We start from the raw sequence: 8,060 nt of genomic DNA, 5'->3' as shown, positions 1-8,060 counted from the left end.
CACCCACCATAAGCAAATCATGAACATATTGCAAACCCTACAGCGGTAATCCCTCACGCTTGCGCGACACGGAGAGCACCATAGGACAGCACCAACAATAAAACATGCAACTCAAACCAATCATAGAAATTCATCAATCACTGATAGGACAACGAAAATCTACTCAGACATCATAGGATGGCAACACATCATTGGATAATAATATGAAGCATAAAGCACCATGTTCAAGTAGAGGGTACAGCGGGTTGCGGGAGAGTGGGCCGCTGGATATAGATGGGGGAAGGTGATGGAGATTTTGGTAAAGATGGCGGAGGTGTTGGTGAAGATCGCGGTGATGATGATGGCCCCCGGCAGCGTTCCGGCGCCACCGGAAGCAAGGGGGAGAGGGCCCCCCTTCTTCTTCTTATTCTTCCTTGACCTCCTCCCTAGATGGGAGAAGGGTTTCCCCTCTGGTCCTTGGCTCCCATGGCGTGGGAGGGGCGAGAGCCCCTCCAAGATTGGATCTATCTCTCTGTTTCTGTGTTCTCAGATTCTGCCCCTTCACCGTTTCTTTTATATCCGGAGATCTGTAACTCCGATTGGGGTGAATCTTTCGCCCATATTTTTCTCATAAAGTTAGCTTTCTTGCGGCAAAGAATGGCATCAACCGCCTTACGGATGGCCCAGGAGAGTGCCAGGCGCGCCGGGGGGGGGGGGGGGGCTATCTCCTGGCCACCTCGGGCACCGTTTCGCGTTGATTCTTCCTCCGTAAAATACCAAATATTCCAAAATAATTCTCAGTCCGTTTTTATCCCATTTGGATTCCGTTTGATATTGGGTTTCTGCGAAACATAAAACATGCAAAAAAAAACAGGAACAGGCACTGGGCATTGGATCAATATGTTAGTCCCCAAAATAGTATAAAAAGTTGCCAAAAGTATATGAAAGTTGAAGAATATTGGCATGGAACAATGAAAAATTATAGATACGACGGAGACGTATCAAGGTCACAGATTTGTTGGACAATAAATGCTTACCCATGTAGGTTTATGGATCATGTTGTCTAGGCCCTTAATTTGGACAACACACATTACACTTACCATGAATAATCAACCTGGTAATCAATCATAAAAGTAATCTCAGGAAATATATCATCATTAGGATTAGGCACAAACCAATCTCACCAATCTCTAAATTTCGCACACATACGAGAATTACTCGCCTATTAGAAATAGATAACAACCAACACAGAGATCATACAAAAGGATACCATATGAAAATTATTGTAGTTTGGCATAATAAGATGAATGATTATATAGATCTCAATCTCTGAATCAAAGTACAAATAGAGTTTGCAAACCCTAGCCTTACAAGTTGGAATATCTCTCTAATTGCGGTGTTGTTGATGGGGGAATGAAGGGTCGTGATGCGGAGGCAGTAGGAACCATCCTAAGTGAAGCAATTCTCCTCTAAATATCTCCTCCTCTGCTCTAGTAGATGTTGGTGTGTTCCCTGATGTCATGTTAGCCTTCGCCCAAATATGGAAGTTGCTTCTATAGATGAAGGGAAGCGGTGGCATCTAGTTCGAGCACTGATAAGAGCGGGCGCGCTCATACCATACAAAGTGGTCAAATTCCTCCTCAATCATCCAAATATGGCTCTAAATCCTTCCAAAAGTTTTTTTTCATTAGAAGACAAGTGAGGAAACAAGGTTTCTCTATTTTAAATGAATAATCATTAGTGAAACGGGGAAACCAACAAAACCCTGGGAGAAACAAGCAAAATACCCTAGTGTCAGTACTAGTTCCGGCATATCTCAAGGTAGGGGCCATAAGCTAGGCATCTTGGAGCGATGCTAACATGGACATAGGATTTTACCTAGGTTCGGGCTCTCTCAAAGAGATAATACCCTATGCCCTGCTTTTGATTGTATTGATATGGGGTATAGTACAGAGTACAAGTATCTATGACGAGATTATTGATCTAAGTTGTAATGTAATGCCCTATTAACTAGCCTGGCCTCAGTTTATATAATGTATCGGAGGCTTAGGATAACTTGAGTCATCGTCTTGTGCACCAAGTCTTGTATAAACCTCCTTGTATACGTCATGGGCTGCCCGTAGTGGACCATTGCGAACCGCCATGGGGGTCCTCAGCTCGACCAACCTGGTCGGGAGACGACGTGGTGAGTGTCCCCTAGTCCAGGACTCCATCACCTAGGAGAACCATACAAAAAAGGGAGCCATCACACATGACCATGTGTCTTTGTGCCAGATTGTGTGCACTGGACGTAACTACAGTTTCCTCAGGTGAATGCCTTATGGGTTCCACACCCACTCACCCTCCATCTGCTGCACCAGTGGCAGGTGGAGGGGTGCCTTATGTTTCTCTTTAGTGTTGTGTTGTTTTGTTTGGTGGTACCGAGGCAGTGAGGATGACATCGTGTCTAATAATTTTGCCTCGGTTTCTTCCTCGCCATGACAATGCTCTTCATGGCCTCGACGTAGAGCCGACAACTTTGTGATTGTCGTTCTTTCAGGAAGACAGATTAAGTTTTTATGTTCATTGTTGGATGTTACTGCATGTTGTGGTGACGCTGGCAGTTGGAGTGATTTGGTGTTCATGGAGTGGGCCACTAGTAGAAAAAGGGCCATTCAAACCGGTTCGTGAGGGCCATTTGTCCCGGTTCCCGAACCGGGACTAAAGGGTCGTAACTAAAGCCCTCTACCTTTAGTCCCGGTTCGATCGGGAACCGGGAGAGATGGGGCTTCACGTGGCCGGAGCGGCTTGCGCAGGCAGGGGGGCCTTTTGACTCGGTTGGTGCCACCAACCGGGACCAAAAGGCATCCACGCGTCAGCAGTTCAGGGGCTGGGTTTTTTTCTGAAAGGGGGGGAGTTGTAGGGTTAATTTAGGGGTTTCATATATTGTGTTAGCTCGCTAATAGAGATGAGTGTCCTCTCTTATCTCTGTGCTTGGTCGACGCTATCTATAGACTCGACACGCTAGCTAGCTAGTAAGCAAATGAAGGAAACCATTAAGTACAGAAGATCGTCATGAACATATACACAGAGAGAAGTGATCGACCTCTCCTTCTCTGATAGATTGGTCGAACAACAAGTTTTCGTATATCTATCCGACGCTACAATATAAGATCTCTTACGTCCCCTAACATTTGAACTCAACTTCCACATGGTATTCTTCGTGTTTGTCAATGACGTGGTCAAGAAAGAATCCCGCCAATTCCTGTTGAATTGCTCGTACGCGATCTTGTGGTAGGAGTTCATCCCGCATCTGCCACATCTAATTTCAAGAAGGGGGTCAATACATATATATGAATGAAACTGAACACAAATGATGGTAGCAAATAAAATTGTGAATATTATTGCTTACACACTTCATATTGTTGTTTAGAGTAGCCCCGCTCACAGGTGGTGTGGTGGATGAACTCGCAAATGTAGCATCCGCCCAAATTATTCCCGCGTTCATGCCACAACCACTTTACAAGAAATAGAGGTCAATCAAACTGATAAGCAAGCATGCTAAATGGTATTGATGAAACTAGCTAGAATCAATGGGAGATGCGCGGAACTAGATAGTAGCTAGTACTTACTTTCGGGTGGTCAAATCGCAGTTGCGCCGCAGTCCCAGAGCTTGTGCGGTGAACTTTTTCCAAACCCTGCGAGACAAAGAAAACAATTACTTGATATCAGGAAATGAACAAAGTTGTCGATATGGTGTGATAATGATCGATTGAACTTACTTCTTGAGCATTTTAGTCATGGTCGCATACTCCTCCAAATTTTTTTGTCTGGAGTCTATGACGGTTACTAGTTCTTGCTCAAGCTTAATCTCTAGCAGAATAAAGTGGAATCTGCGCATGCATGCATGCATAACTCATCAATTACGTTACTATAACCTCGAGTAATAAGGGAAACCGAATATGCACAAGACAGTAACACTCACTTGTATTCGTAAGGAAAGAGTATTGTAGCTTTGTTTTGATTTCGAAGTAATGATGCGAGCAACTTGGCCTCGGTTTCTCTGGCATCATGTTTAACACTCCATTCGTCCATGAGATTTTTGTTAATGAACCCAATATCACCTACTTGTCTTTTCTTCAATTCGGCGATCTTCAATCTGCATAATATAGTGAGGAAAACTATATATACATGCAATGAAAGAGCTGAGCTATATATAGAGACTTAACTAATTACAGAGAAGTAGTACTTACAGACAGTAGCAAGTGATGATTGTTTTATCGAGGGCCTTTTGATTGAAAAACTGGAAGAACTCCTCATATGTAACTAACAGCACATCAATTCCAACGAGGTCATGCTCCTCTTTAACCGATAGCGACAAAGTATTTTTCCCAGACTTCCTGCAGATGTCCATGTACCAATCATGGAATCTTCGCATCATCGTTGTTAGGGAAGTACCAGGTCTGACGAGAGGATTCCCGTGCTCGAATCTTAATGTGTCCACCTCCATTGTTCCAAAAATTATTGCATCCTCGTCGGTCATGTAATCTGCAGGATTGGTACCGGGCAGCATCGCCGGAAGATTAGCGACGATATCGCTAGACTCATTGAGTGGGGGGCACGATTGCTTCGCTTGTTCGCCGAGCTGGGGAATTTGTTTCCCTTTTCTTCGTTCTGCTAGCCTCCCACCTCTGGTTGTACTGCTAGACGCCGGAGCAGCCAGAGCGGCTGCGGCTGTCTTCTTTCGTTGCTGAAGAGGCGGAGCAGCCAGAGGCAAACTGCTAGAACGCGCCTGAGCAGCCGGAGCGGCGGCGTCTGTGTTCCGCCGTCGCTTACGAGGCGGCGAAGGAGGAGGCGGGCTGCTCGCACACGCCGAAGCAGGCGGAGAAGGAGGCGGAGTGCCTTGATGACTCGCGGAGGAGGAGGAGGAGGCGGAGTGCCCAGCTGACTAGGAGGAGCCATGAAGTTCAGAAGCTTGATGTGCTCCTTCCGCCATAGACACGGAGTATGCATAGCAAGACCCAGCCGAGTCTCCCCATCACCTGTAGGGTGGTCAAGCTGGAGCTCCTCAAATCCCTCCGTTATTTCGTCCACCATCACAACAACATAGCATTGTGGAATCGGACGATAGTGAAAAGTTGCTCCGGGTGAAGGAGGGAATACAGAGCCGACAGCCGCCTTGACTTTGAGCTGATCCCATTGCGTCATAAGGTGGCACTAGTGTGAATCCATGATAGAATCCACGGGGTAGCTAGGACCCGTAAAGTCAAGCTGATGAACGAGCTTGGTGGAAGCCACACTGCTTCTCCGCTAAGATGGCGGGGTAGCTTCTGGGGTAGCATCTTGGGCAGGATCTCGCAGCTGCTAGTTCTCAACATCTCATTCCTCTAGCTTTCTTACCCTTGCCTTAAGCTCCTGTAGTTCGCTCTGCTCCACTTTCCTCCTCCTTTCTTGGGTTTTGTAACCGCCTGCTTCGGGAAACCCAACCTTCCACACAACAGAGCCTGGCATCCCTCGTGTTCGTCCATGGTGCTCAGGATTCCCGAGGGCCCTTGTGAGCTTGTCGTTCTCTCTGTCTGGAACGAACTTCCCTTCCCGCACTTCATTGATTGCTTTCCGAAGCTTCGTGACGGGTGTTACATGTTGCTCATCTGTCCAGCAGCACTTCCCTATTTCAGGGTCCAATGTTCCACCAGCCCCAAAGAACCAAGTCCTACAATGGTCTGGCCAGTGCAATGCCTCTGGTTCTACCCCTTTAGCAATTAGGTCCTGCTCAGCCTTGTCCCACAACAGCCGGGCTTTGAGGTATCCACCTGACCCCATGCGATGGTAATGCTCCTCCTTTGCAGCATTTATCTTGTTAGTCGCTGACATCTTCTTACTCCTCTTCGATGTCTTGTTGGCCACAAATGTGGGCCAGCGATCTCTTATCTTCTCAAATCGTCCTGTGAATTCTGGAGTCTTGTCTTGGTCGACATACATTGTTTTCAACTCATTCTTCCACCTCCTGAATAGATCTACCATCTTCTTGAGAGCAGAGGACTTGATCAATGGCTCTATAATTGGATTCTCTGGATCCTCCTCTTCCGGTAGGGTGAAATTTACCTTCAGCGCTTTCCAAAGATCTTCTTTCTGTCTATCTTCGACAAAAGAAACTTGAAGGAGCTCTTCCTTCTTAGGCTCATTCGATAGCTCGATGCTGATCGGGATCATGTCCCTAAGAACCCCGCACTGAGTAGAAAATGCTTCCTTGGTCCGGAGGGGTTTAATCGGTTGGCCATCGCGCGCGATTTCTGTGATCGTGAACCTTTCATCCGGGCGCAACTTTTTCTTCGGGCCTCGTTTCTTTACTAAAGTATTGCTTGATCCGGAGGGCTATATGAAAGAAGAAAGAAGAGTTAATATATGTACATACCACGACCCTCTACCCTACTTCCCGACCCTCGACCCCCTCATGTCACGTTTGTCTAGTGTCAAAGGATCCAACAAAACCATGTCTTCATCATTAGGCGCAAGTAACAGGCGCATGATGGTACAAAGTTCTCCAAAGTTATTCTGGAACGGAATCCCAGATAGGGTAATTCTCTTTCTGGTACAAAGTACAACAAGAGCCTTCCGAATATCGCTATTTGGAAGGCCTTTGCTGAAATTTGTACCAAAAGGCGGATTATCCTATCCGGGACTCTGTTCCAGAATAACTTTGGAGAACTTCGTACCATCATGCCCCGGTTACTTCTGGCTAATGATGAAGGCAGGGATTTCTTCAATACTTTGACACTAGGCAACCTCTCGACCCCTTGGCGATCCTCGACCCCTCGACCCCTCGGCCCTTCGACGACCCTCGAACCCTCGAACCCTCGACCCTCGAACCCTCGACCCTCGACCCTAGAACCCTCGGCCCCTCGACGACCCTCGAACCCTTGAACCTAGAACCCTCGACCCTCGACCCTAGAACCCTTGAACCCTCGACCCCTCGACGACCCTCGACCCTCGACCCCTCCACGACCCTCGAACCCTCGGCCCCTCGATGACCCTCGAACCCTAGAACCATCTAACCCTAGAACCCTAGAACCCTAGAACCCTCGACCCTCAAACCCTTGACCCTCGACCGGCCTCGACGACCCTCAACCCCTCTATGACCCTTGCGACCCTCTAGCCTAGTTTCCGACCCTCGACCCCTCGGCGATCCTCAACACCCTCGTTCCCCATAAAAAGAAGAAGAAGAAGAAGAAGAATAAAAGAGGAGAAGAAAAAAAGAGAAGAAGAAGAAGAAAAAATAGAAGAAACAAAGAGGAGAAGAAGAAGGAAAAGAGGAGAATAAGAAAAAAATTCTATTTTTTCTTCTTCTCCATTTTTTTCTTCTACTTCCTCTTCTTATTTTTTTATCCTCTTCTTCTCCTTCTTCTTCTCATTCTTCCTTCTTCCTCTTTTATTCTTTTTTCTTATTTTCCTTCTTCCTCGACGACCCTAACCCTAACAGTACAACTTCCTCGATGTCCCCGGCCGCCTCTCTTATGAACAAAAAAATCTATGAAAAAAAACATCATATTCTATGAACAAAAAAACATCATATTCCATCCACATCCATGCATACATCATATATATGATCATCTATGAACAAAAAAGTTCATATGATCATCTATGAAAAAAACATCATATATATATATATGCAGAAATAAAACATTACATCAACATATATGCAAAAAAACATCATACATATATCCATACATCAACATATATACATGAACATATATAAAAAAAGCATCACATCCATGAAAAAAAAAATCATACGGCGGTGGCATCGGTGGCGGCGGCAGGGGGCAGGGCAGGGATGCGGAGGCTCACTGTGGGCGGCGACGGCGAGGTCATGGCCGGCCTGAGGCAGAGGCGGCAGCGTGCGGGGCAGGGGACGACGCAGGGCAGCGGTGGTGTCGAGGCGGCGAGGTCGAGGCAGCGGAGGCGCGGGGCGATGCGAGGCGGCGACGGCGTCGCGGCGGCGCGGTGAGGTGACGGCGACGGCGCGGGGTGGCGCCCAGCGTTGGCGTCGGGGCGGCGCGGGCGCGGGTGGCGATGACGGGCGCGGGCGACGGCGACGGGCGCGG

Source organism: Triticum aestivum, chromosome 7B (assembly GCF_018294505.1).
Source record: "Triticum aestivum cultivar Chinese Spring chromosome 7B, IWGSC CS RefSeq v2.1, whole genome shotgun sequence".
Lineage (NCBI taxonomy): Eukaryota > Viridiplantae > Streptophyta > Magnoliopsida > Poales > Poaceae > Triticum > Triticum aestivum.
This window is presented reverse-complemented; position numbering follows the sequence as displayed.